Here is a 12200-nt window from a genome sequence, read left to right on the forward strand (position 1 = left end):
TCTCTCTCTCTCTCTCGCTGAGTTCCACAATACAGAGTAATTTCATGTCTTATCCTCTTAAGAGAACTCTCACCCAAGGGCCCAAACTCTCACGACTCTGAGTCCACACTTTACCCGACACTAGCATTAGCACAGCGATCAGAAACTGGAAATGATGGATTGACGGAATACAGGAAAGGTTCCCAGAAAGGAAGATGTGGGATTGCATCAGGTTTTTACAAGTACTCGACACAGTGGATGACATGTGGACTGAGTGACAAATGTCAAAGAAATCTAAGGCCTGAGGGAAGATCTTACAAACCTCGGCCACAAGGAGCAGGGGATGCACACAGGACTGAAATCATCATGGTAGTTAACCTTCCAATGCCAGTTCTTGAAGCACAGCTAATAAAACTCAGAGACAGAAATTGTGGTTCAACCTAAAGACCAGATAATAAAAGCAGACCGCCACTGGCTTCGAACTCGATATGAAAATGTTGCTCCAGGAAACTTCGGAATGAGACTGAACCTGAGAGCTGTATCCTCCTGTCTTCTAATTCTCTCCAGTATAGGATTAAGGGCAATCTCTCCACTGTTGCCTGGTTTCTATCTCAAAGCAGTATGGATACTAAAATTAAAGATGTGTGTCATAGTGGCTACTGGGAATAAAGGTGTATGTCATTGCTACCTGGTCTATAAGGCTGCCAGTGTGGCTGTTTTACTTTTCTGATCTTCAGGCAAGCATTATTTATTAAAATTCAAATGAAATGCTACTACATGTTCTTAGCACTAGAAGACAATAAGAATCATATTTAGGGGTTCTAGGGCACCTCTCACCAAAAACTTATAGGGATGTATAGCATATCCCCCTTTAAATGTAAACAAACACTTATAAACAATCAGGGAATTTGGGTGTCATTCTCTCAAAACTGCCTCCAGATTTTTTATTGGACAAACTAATTTTGGGGTTCCTGGGCACCAATCAGGGGGTTTTGGTCCATCAAACCCCATTAGTCTGGAAGGAATTCACAGGTTCTCATCCTCTATGGAAAAAAAAAGCAGAACCTCTTTTCCCAAAGCAGCATATCCTTAGACCCAAATTTTCAAATATATATATGTATGTTTGTGTTGCTTTAGCTTAACAGCCCCCAGAATCAAATGTCCCTCTGTAGTCAAAAAACTCAAAGAAAACACAATAATATACATTATCCAGAATCTCTGTGTATATTCCATCTTTACGTGGCTTATTCTTTCTTACTCTCTTAATCTATGGTTGTTTGTACTCTTTTATATTACTTTTATTGTCTCCTTAAAGACTTCACTTCTTTTTATAAGTGTCTATATTCTTGTTCTGCTCTCTTTCAAGTCTACAAACATCTTTCCAACACTGTGATCCATTTAAAGGTCTTTTCCATCTGGGTTTGTCTTTATTCTGTGTCTATCTGTAACTATTTTTTGACCAGGAGCGCTTTTTATTTTAAACGCTAAGCTGGCATGGCTAGAACTATCGCAGCTTTGCCTTTTGGCTCCACACAGTCCAACATGGCAATTCCATTCACTGCCTCTGAGACTGCCGGGTAGGAGCTGTCCTTACCACCTCAACTCTGGTAACCAGTTCATACGTGTTGCTACCAAGCAATTTGCATCACACTGCCCACAAACCCCACTCAAATGCTTGGCTTCCTAAAAGAGTCAGAGTTCGTGCTGCCCAAAACCAGGAAGCCACTATTTCTTATGTTGAGTAAGTAAACCTTTTCTGCACCTCTGTGGCAGAGCCCATCCGGAAAACAAATGCCAGCTACCAAGAAGTCATGCTTAACTCTGTTCTTTTGTGTCTAGAATTCCTTTCTAAGATTTCTCAGGTTTTATGTGGGTGTAGTCAGCTCCATGTTGGCACACCATTTTGTAGTCAGAGGCTGCTTGTTCATTCCTGGCTGCCAAGACCCAAAATAATCAGACAGAAACTATATTAGTTAAAACACTGCTTGACCTATTAGCTTAGGCATATTCCTGGCAAACTCTTATATCTTAAATTAACCCATTTCTATTAAGCTATGTATCGCCACGTGGCTGTGGCTGTGGCTTATTGGATAAAGATCCAGTGTCTTTCTCCTCCAGCAGCTACATGGCATCTCTTTGACTCCACCTACTCTCTCCTCCTCATTCTGCTTGGAATTCCTGCCTTGCCCTATTCTGCACTGCAATAAGCCCAAAGAAGAATCTTTATTAACCACTGGTACTCACAGCAGACAGAGGGGAATCCCACATCACTGAGGTGTCAGACCTCACCTTCTGCTTTATTTGAAGTAAAGTCCTTCTTATTGCTTGAAACTGATATACATACTCCAAGTTCACCAGTCATGAGTTTTCAGAAAGGGTCTCCTGACTCCTATTTCCGTCTTTCCTTATGAATATTAGGATTACATATATGTGCCTCCACATCTGGCTTCTTCATATGGGATTTGTAGATGAGTTTATGTCCAAACTCAGATTCTCAAGCTTGTGCGGCAAATGCTAATGCCTGCTGACCCATCTCACATTCTGATCATTCTCTCTCTCTCTCTCTCTCTCTCTCTCTCTCTCTCTCTCTCTCTCTCTCTCTCTCCCTTTAGTTGTAGCTCTGGCTGAACTGGAATTAACTTTGTAGACCAGGCTGGCATCTAAATCAAAGAGATCTGACTGCTTCTGCCATCCTGGGTGCTGGGATTGAAGGCACATGCCACCACTGTACAGCAACATTGTTATAATTTGATTGTTGCTTTCATTCCTGGTTTTATGCAATCTAAGTCACTCTGAATAAATAGCTGAGGCCTGTGCCCAGCACTGGGGATCTGCATGCTCCTGTGTCTCCAGCAAAGACTGCATGCTGTGGAGCTGTCCATGTTACAACCTAGAGCTACAGCACTTCAGGCTCTGCTTGGCCCTTCACAAGGCGCTGTAGCAAATGTGGTTTATGTGAAGTTCCAAATTTTGGTTGATACTTTGTTCCATGGAATGAAACTTAAAGTGATGAAACATGGCTACCACTCCACAGATCCTGATCATTAAGAGGTGCTAACCAATGGCCACATTGGATACGCACCAGACCAAAAATCAGTCTGGAATCCAGGAGACGGTGTGCCTCATCCCCCAGCTCGGGAGAAACAAGTGGAGTTCTCCAGATAAGGCAGAACAGCACTTCACTATTTAATGGCTATCTTTAGGGTCATTGCCACCGCCCACCCCAGTTGTGGTGCCAGCTTCCGTAGATGGTTCTACATGCATGGCTCCAGCTAAATTACCATATCATATAGGCAGAGGCCTTAGCATAGACCCAGGCAGGCTCTGTGATTGTTGCTCCAGTATCTGTGAGCCCCTATGAGTGCTATGGGCCTTGTATACTAATGATCTCAAATATTCTGGCTTCTGTACATGGATCTACATGCAAATACTGGTTCTTTCTACTGAAACTGCAATGGCCTGTGATAAAATGATAAAATGCCCAGAAAAGAGGCAAGTAATGGAAGAAAGGGTTTGTGTTAGCTCACAATTTCAGGATACAGTTCCTTATTTCAGCAAGGTCAAGGCAGCAGGAACTTTACACACTTAGTCACATCACATCTACCCTCAACAGCAGAGAGAAATGAATGCACGCATGCTCGTTAGTGCTGAGCTCACTCTCTGCACTCACACTGTCCAGGATCCCTGCCTAGGGAACAGTGCTGTGTCCTCATGCATCAGTTGACTTAATCATCAAGACAATCCCCTACTGACAGGAACACAGGCCAACCTGATCTGGACACTATGCTTCGTGGAGAATTTATTTCCAAGGTGATTCTACAGTGTGTCAAACTGACAATCAAAACTCACTATCCCAGTGAGGATGAGAGAAAGAATCCAGATGGGGAAAACAAGAAAGTAGAGAGGACTCAGCATAGGTCAGAGGTCAGCTGTGTGCATTGTACTAATGTGCTTTGGGGGTTCCAGCCTTTGGACCAGTGGCTGATATTTATAATGTAGCTGAGAATGTAACCCATAGAAGTAAATGAATGGAGCACAGAAGCTCTGATTCCAGAAACCTCAGCTAATGAAGACTTTCTAATCTCATGGGCATCCTGATTTAGATGAGTGCAATAAGTCAGTAACCAGATTCCAACATAAATAAGGGGGCACCTGGATTTGAACCAGGGACCTCTTGATCTGCAGTCAAATGCTCTACCCCTGAGCTATACCCCCACTGGTACTAGTGTACCCAGTTAATACATTTCATCTGTGTGGTGATAAATTCTGACTATAAAGTTAAATTACAGATCTTCTCATACCTACTTCCCAGAAGCAGCCAGACCTGACTGGTGAGATGCCTTTCTCAGCTCTGAAACTCTCTGGGTCCATCTCTTTGTTTCTTTATTCTTCTCTCATACAATGCTCCTGACTGACGCCTGCCCTTTCTCCACTCTTCCTAGTTCTCCCCACCTCCCTATTCTCCCAGACCCACTGAACCTCTGTTTCCTTTCAGAAAAGAGCAGGTCTCCCAGGGATATCAACTGAATATGGAATAATGAGGCAATCCGACTAGGCTCAAACCCTCATATCAAGGCTGAACAAGGCAACCCAGTAGGAGAAAAAGGGTCCCAAGAGCAGGGAAAAGAGTCATAGACACCCCTACTCCCACTGTTAGGAGTCACACAAAAACCCCAGCTAAACTACCATATCATACAGGCAGAGGACTTAGCATAGACACAGGCAGGTTCTATGATGGTTGCTCCAGTATATGTGAGCCCACATGAGCCCTACGTAGTGGATTCTATGGGCCTTGTATACTGATGATCTCAAATATTCTGGCTTCCGCAATCCCCCTCCCACTCTTCCTTGGAGTTCTCTGAGTACCACATAATGTTTGGCTCTTGCTGGGTTATGTTGTTGTTGTTGTTTTTGTTGTTGTTTTGATTTTTTACTGCCTCTTTGTGGATTTCATATCCTGAATTCCACATTCACCCATTTCCCCATCCCCTAATCTCTGCTGTCTACCCTTGAGACCTTCCTCTACAAGGCAAAACAAAATTAAAAAGTATACCCCCAAAACAGAAAGAAAGAAAGGAAGGAAGGAAGGAAGGAAGAAAGAAAGAAAGAAAGAAAGAAAGAAAGAAAGAAAGAAAGAAAGGAAAGAAGAAGAGAATCACAGCAAAGTCTGGAAGCTGTATTGTGACCCAGTGAGTCACACTGTACACCTCTTCCTCCACACATCTTTACTTGTGTTTGTTGAAATGAATCATTGGTCTGACTCAGGGCCTCGGGCTTCTGCTATCCTATGAATACTAGACCCTCACTGGGACTCTTTCTGGGTATCCTGTTGTGGTCCTATGTCATGGAGATCCTGTAGCTTTGGATCTGCAGACATGGACCCTTCACAGTCTCCAGCAGGTCATAGATGAGGTGGATGTTGAAGTGGGATAAGCCATAGCCCTGGTTCAGCTGTCCCTCATCATCTCGAGGACCAGCTCTCCAGCACTGCCCCAGTTAGCTCACCCAATGCAGCAGCAGCAAGCTGCAGGAACTGTTCTCCTGCGCTCATGCCCTCAGGTCAGGCTCACAGTACTCACCATCAGGGACAGCCAAACTGTTTTCCCAGGTGAGGCTTATGATCTGCTCCCTCAATTGCTACAGTCAGTGGGGGACAGAGCCAGATCCTCAGATCTCATGCCCTGGAGGACAGCTCTTCTGCCTGCTGAAGACAGCAAGGGGGAGGGCATATTCCCCTCACACAATCTACCGCACGGCATACAAGGGAGGGACAGGTCAGCTCTTCAGCTCTCATGCCCCTTGGCAGTTCATCTGTACTGCCCTCCAAGAGGGCAAGCTCTACCCTGATGACCAATTGAGGTGTAGTTCCAATTCTCCAACTCTCAAGACCTCCTGGTCAGCTCTCCCACCCATCACAGGAAGTGAGGGAAGGAGTGGAGGAAAGTCTTCTGTCCCTCACACACTCCACCATAGGGCAGATGAGGGATGGAGCCATATCTTCCATGATGGTTTGTTAGTTTGGGATCCCCTGCACCACCACCCCAACAGGTTTAGCTCTACTGTGCTGAAAGGTGAGGTGTGCAGGGCCCACTCTCCTGAGTGCTGCAGTTGGTGAGGAGCAGGATCAACTCTGTTCAGCCCTATTCTCTCTGCCTTTGGTGGCAACAGGACCTCAGACCTCACCAGAGATCGCACTGCGGCAGGCCTGGCCCATCCTTTTGAGCATCATCAGCCAAGGAAATCAGAGGAGCAGTCTGCAGACCTGAGCCCATTTCACCCTGCTGTCCTGGGTCAGCTCCTCAGCTGCCAACTGCCTTCCCCCTGGGTCTCCATCACCCTCTCCTCCTTCCCTGAAGACAGAGTGGGCTGTCACTCAAGGTTCTCACAGGGCCCCAGATGGCACTGGAGCAGCAACACTGCAGGGTCCCTCTCTCCCTGGTACAGCAGCTGAGCCGGGCTTTAGCCTGGGAGGATGAAGCAAGAGAGCAGAGGGCTGTGGAAGGGGAAGAAGCACGTGTCGGTAATGTCCACCCTCCACAGAGAGGCTGATTTTGTGTTTGTCTCCTTAGTTCTGGTGAGCTTAGTTCTGAACATGTTCTAGTGAATATGTTCACCAGAATGACAAGGAGTGTGATGATTTATGGCTAGGCCTTCCTTTCTGTTCCCTGGACACCGGAGTCTCTATGGATGCTGAGCCTGGAAAATCCAGAAGAATTTTCCACCATAATCCTTGCCTTCCCTTTAAGAGCCCAACAGAACCAGAGAAGCCAGATATATGCAGGGGGAGTGGAGACATTTAATAAGAATAGGAAGGACATGGAGCTTGTAGGAGGAGATGGGAGGCAGCCGTCCATCCACATGATGGGCTAACCTGTATCTCCCAGATCTTCTGAGGAGCACAAATGTAATAAAAGGAGGAAACATAGGACTGATGTTTCCGTGATGACTCCATGGGTGAAAACATAAACAAATAGACTGTGGTAGGGGGCACCTATATTAGAACCAAGGACCTCTTGATCTGCAGTCAAATGCTCTACCCCTGAGAGCTATGCCCCCCTCCCAGAGAGAGATGTTTTATAAGTGCCTTTCATCTTCATAGCCACACTCAACATTCCTAGAACTTATGCTTCTTACTTGGCAAGACCAGCACCGCTGCCACCACAAACTCAGCCCACACAGGCCCCTCTCCAGTACGCGGTATTTCCCATGTTGTAATGTTAGCACCCCCCCAACACACACACACACACATTACAGCCTGTGGGAGAAGCACAGCTGGAGACAGGTGGACATAAGCAACTACAAAGGACTTGAGATTTACCTGTCTGATTTCTTAAGTTATATACAATTTCTCAGCGTGACGAGACCCTGCCTAACTTCTCTGGAAAACTATGTGGTATCAGCATGTGAAGGCAACTTTCCATTCTATGGATGGCCCTTGAGAAAAGGTTCAGGGTAGAAATATCTCTTCAGGCCTGAGTGAGTCATCAAGAAGCTCTGGCAGGAGGACAGGGGAGTCAGAGGATGCTGAAGCTGTGGCCCTGCATGACCTTCAGATCTGTTGTCACTACACAAAGTCATTACCAAATGTCTAGATAAAGATATGCGGCAGAATTCAATTATTTGGAAAACCTGTTATTATTTTAAAGAAAAAAGTCATAATGCCCTTCCAAATATGCTCTTAATGTTCCTGTCACTCAAAAGGGAGCCGTGCTCTAAAGGTCTAGCTGTCTCTTCTCTGCCTGTGCCCTTATGTAAACTACATACAGGGTAGCGTCAGTAACTGACTTGTGGATGGAGTATAATTTCCATGCCTTCCTCCATTCTCACTTTCCCGTTACGTTCATGCCCCAGCCTTCAGCTGGGCGACCGTGTGTGTGTGTGTAGCTGACATGTGCCATTCTAAACAGGATGAAGATTCTGGTAGAAGGTTTGTTTATTCTGAGTTAATGGCAGTCTGATGTTTAAACTGCTTTGTTTCCTTAAACATTACATCTTCCATAAACCTTGAGTTCCCTGGGAAGTACTTTTTAGAGTAATTTTTTTGGATGGATCCATAGATAATGAACGTTTCTCCTTTCTGATTTCCAAGAGTGACCTGGAACTCCTGGGCCATTGTCCTCAAAGGTCTGCTGCACTGTAAAGACCCTGTGACTTCCTTCACCTTCACCATGACCTGATTCTGTTCTCTTCTATGTGCAAGTCTCTCTTTCCCAGATGCCAAGTTCTGGAATGTTTAACAAATTGATGTTCCTTTTGTGAGATGAACCCCTCCTGTGGGAGGTGAATAGAAGTAAAATTTCTACCCTTTGTATCCATGAAAAGACCTATAATTCTTGCCACACACTGTACTGATGGTTTGTATATTTAATTTAAATATTTTTTTCATAGGAAAATGAGGCATTTTGATGAGAACAGCCACCATGGATTCTTATATTTAAATGTTTCGACCCTACTCGATGAACTGTTTAGGAAATATTAGGAGGTGTGACCTTCTTGGAGACGTGGTCCACAGGGAGGGGCTTTGGGGATGCAAATCAGGTCCAGTCCTACTCTCTGCCTCCTGCTTCTGGATCAGATGTAAACTGTCAGTTACTGATCCAGTGTCATACCTGCCCACCTGCCAGCATGCTTCCCACCTTGATGATCATGGACTAACTCTCCAAAACTGTAAGATGCTCCCAATAAATGCTTTATAGGTTTCCATGACCGTGGTGTGACTTCATGGCAACAGAACAGTACAGTAACATAGTAAGTTAGACAGTGATAACACAGAACACTAAGTGAGAAATTGATATCAGGACATGAGTTATTGCTATAACAGACCTGAACATGCTGCTTGTTGGAGGATTCTGGAAGATGTGGGGACTTTGGATTAGAAAAGTATTTGGATGCTGTAAATGGGCCATGCTAACAGAGCTAGGAAAATGGTAGTGCTCAGAGCAACACGCAAGTAGAGGTTCAGATCAAACAGCTTATGAGAGGAGAAAAATTATTATGCTCATATCTTGGCAAAGAATGTTGTCACTTTTTGCCCTTGACAAAAATTCTGCCAGAAGCCAAAGTGAAGAGTCTTGGACTGATGTTGCTGGCAGAGGAGATTCCAGGACAGCTTAGTGTTGACTGTCACGTGGTTATCACTGATCAGTCTCATGCAGATCTACAATGGAAAGAATCAAGAGGGCAAAACAGACTACAACGTGGATGACAGTGTTCCCTTGAGTCATCCATCACCTTTGGCGCTTACAATCTTTCTGCCTCCTCTTCAGCATAGAGCCCTGAGAATTGAATGTGGGGGTTGATGAAGGCATCCAGTTGTTACTGAGAGTGCCAAAATCTCTCACTGTGTGTACCTTATGCAGTTGTTGGTATCTATGTTAATTCCCATCCCTGCAAAGAGAAGCTTCCATGGTGTGGACTGAGTAAAGCACTGACCTATGGGTACAGCAGTATGCCATTAGGAGCTGGGGTATTGCTATGCTCCTTAGCAGAAAATTAGTAGTAGATTTCATTCAAAGGCCCATATGCAAGCTAGTCTCGGGTCCGTGCCCCTGTTAGCAAGATCAGATATGTGTCCCATTACATGGAATTGTCCTTAGATCCAATTTTTTCAAAAGTTGTGGTTATGGTGAGAGCACATTTTTAATCCCAGCACTCTGGAACCAGAATCAATGGGTCTCTGAATTTGAGGCCAGCCTGGTCTAAAGAGCAAGTTCCAGGACAGCAAGCACCACACAGAGAAACCCTGTCTCATAAAAAAATAATAAAAATTATAAATTAAAAGATGTGGTTATTCATATAACATTCATGTCATTATTGGACTCATATGTCTTGTAGACAGGTGGCTATAATAGGTCACAGGGTTTGTATCTGATGATTACCTTTCTCCTCCGGTGCTGTGTGGAGTACATTACAGCATCATGAACACTTGTCAATATATAAAGAAGTTAAACGTCAGACTAACATCCCCATCACAGTTGTGAACTAGGATAGGAGGGTGCTGGCATGAGGAGGTGGCAGACAGGAGTGCAGTTGGCTCAGGGCTGGGAATCACAATATAAAGTAGATAATAACAGAGTACTAGCAAGTACACGTCAGGGAGTGGTCATACAGGTTCAAAGATGTTCATTAGATATACATGAAGCAGATGGGGGCATAGCTCAGGGGTAGAGCATTTGACTGCAGATCAAGAGGTCCCCGGTTCAAATCCGGGTGCCCCCTTCCTGATCTCTTTTAGATACAAGAGACCAAATCTGATATTGGTTAACACAGAGGCAACTGACATACTGTGTTCCCCTGTGCTCTGTGTTCTGCTCAGGACTGGATACTGTACTCTGTCCTGAGAGGAGCTAGTAAACAACTCACTGTAAACCCATCCCGGTAGCACTCACGTGTGACACAGGCTGAACTTCAAGGATCTGGAAGGCTCTGTCACTGCAGGGAGGCAGCATAGAGGAGTCCTATAAAGGTGAGGAGCAGGATTCCTCCTCTGCCAACTTTCAGAGCCAGCCCCGTGGGAAGGCCCTCCTGAGCCTCCAGAAAGGGCTCGTTTTACATGATGTTCTCCCAGCCAGTTCTTTGATTCCTGCACCTTCTGAGGAAAGACTTGGACCACATTTGTCTCCAATTGAGACTAAAACTCTGAGGAAGAGGAAAATGACTGACATCTCTTTGTGTCCTCAACATGGCCATGAATGACCACAATATAGAAAGTGCCATAGTGTTTGTTGAGTGAATAAATGATGGTGTGAAATAAAGGGCACCCTCCTCATATCTTAGAGAACAGGTAAAATTCTTCCCAGGCAAAAGATTTGCACCATCGAAAACTCAGAACCATCACCTCTTGCCTTGGCCACTTTAGATAAATTAGGAGTGTACTTAAGGAAAATACGAGCTAAGAGTCCTTTCCAGGGCCAAAGCTGAAGTCTTTAACACACTTGAGAGAGAGGGCATTGAAATGGGCTGACTAATGTTGGAGAGGAGGAGGTGGAGGGCTGACTTAAGTAAAACTCTTGCCAGGTCAAGATCAAAAGGAGGAACCAGTAGATCTTGAACATAGAGAAAGCCTAGATGTGGTGCCAAGGTTGAAGAGGTGCCAATGGCATGTTTCCTTCCCTATAAATGGGGGTATAGCTCAGGGGTAGAGCATTTGACTGCAGATCAAGAGGTCCCTGGTTCAAATCCAGGTGCCCCCTTGCTTAAATATGATTTTGGTAGTTAACCTACCACATTCACCTTGGGGAGGACCTCAGTGTAGATAAAAGGTCTCCATTAGGTGTGAGTTCTTTAATAAATCCAGAACTTCTCTCTCTCACTGAGCCCCATAATACAGAGTAATTTCATGTCTTATCCTCTTAAGAGAACTCTCACCCAAGGGCCCAAACTCTCACGACTCTGAGTCCACACTTTACCCGACACTGTCATCAGCACAGCGATCAGAAACTGGAAATGATGGATTGACGGAATATAGGAAAGGTTCCCAGAAAGGAAGATGTGGGATTGCATCAGGTTTTTACAAGTACTCGACACAGTGGATGACATGTGAACTGAGTGACAAATGTCAAAGAAATCTAAGGCCTGAGGGAAGATCTTACAAACCTAGGCCACAAGGAGCAGGGGATGCACACAGGACTGAAATCATCATGATAGTTAACCTTCCAACACCAGTCATATGGAGGTCAGAGAACAGAAGTCTGTTCTGTCTTCCACCTTGTTTTGAGGCAAGGGTCTCTGTTGCTTTCTCTGATGAACAGTGTCTGCCAGCCTCTTGCTGATCCTTCTATCTGTGCCTCTCATCTCACCATAGGAGTGCTAGGATTACAGATGTCTGCCTCCACATCCTCCTTTTAAAGTGACTTCTAGAAAGGGAACTCAAGCTTGAGACATCTCCTGGCCCTATGGCTAAATTCTATATAGACACCTGCAGTATCTACACCAGAACACACATCTCTGGCCCATGGATCTGTGCATCAGGCTGTGAGGGCAAAGGGAGGAAAAGGCTGTGAACTTCCCAGATCTTGACCAGACAATGAAGGAATTCTGACACCCATCATGAGGAAACACAGAATGAGGGCCACAAAGGGCCTCTGGAGACAGCTCTACTGTGACCTTCATCCCCTCTACATGAATGTGTCCACTTTTGTATATATTTGCACTTATATCAAAGAATCTTTTACAGTTATTTTCCAGGGTTGTGGTTTGAATAAGAACGGCCCATAGGCTCA

At 45.0% G+C, this 12200-nt stretch overlaps 3 non-coding genes across 3 annotated transcripts; 2 read left to right on the plus strand and 1 right to left on the minus strand.

The window, feature by feature from the left end:
• Positions 1–4122: 4122 nt before the first annotated feature.
• Trnac-gca (transfer RNA cysteine (anticodon GCA)) lies at positions 4123–4194 on the minus strand. Its single transcript has one exon. It is a non-coding gene; the product is annotated as a tRNA-Cys (tRNA).
• Positions 4195–10125: 5931 nt separating this feature from the next.
• Positions 10126–10197, plus strand: Trnac-gca (transfer RNA cysteine (anticodon GCA)). The gene has a single exon. It is a non-coding gene; the product is annotated as a tRNA-Cys (tRNA).
• A 902-nt stretch (positions 10198–11099) lies between these two features.
• Positions 11100–11171, plus strand: Trnac-gca (transfer RNA cysteine (anticodon GCA)). Its single transcript has one exon. It is a non-coding gene; the product is annotated as a tRNA-Cys (tRNA).
• Positions 11172–12200: the final 1029 nt, after the last annotated feature.

This window comes from Alexandromys fortis, unplaced genomic scaffold, assembly GCF_014885135.2.
Source record: "Alexandromys fortis isolate MF-2015 unplaced genomic scaffold, M_Fortis_MF-2015_v1.1 scaffold_177, whole genome shotgun sequence".
NCBI lineage: Eukaryota > Metazoa > Chordata > Mammalia > Rodentia > Cricetidae > Alexandromys > Alexandromys fortis.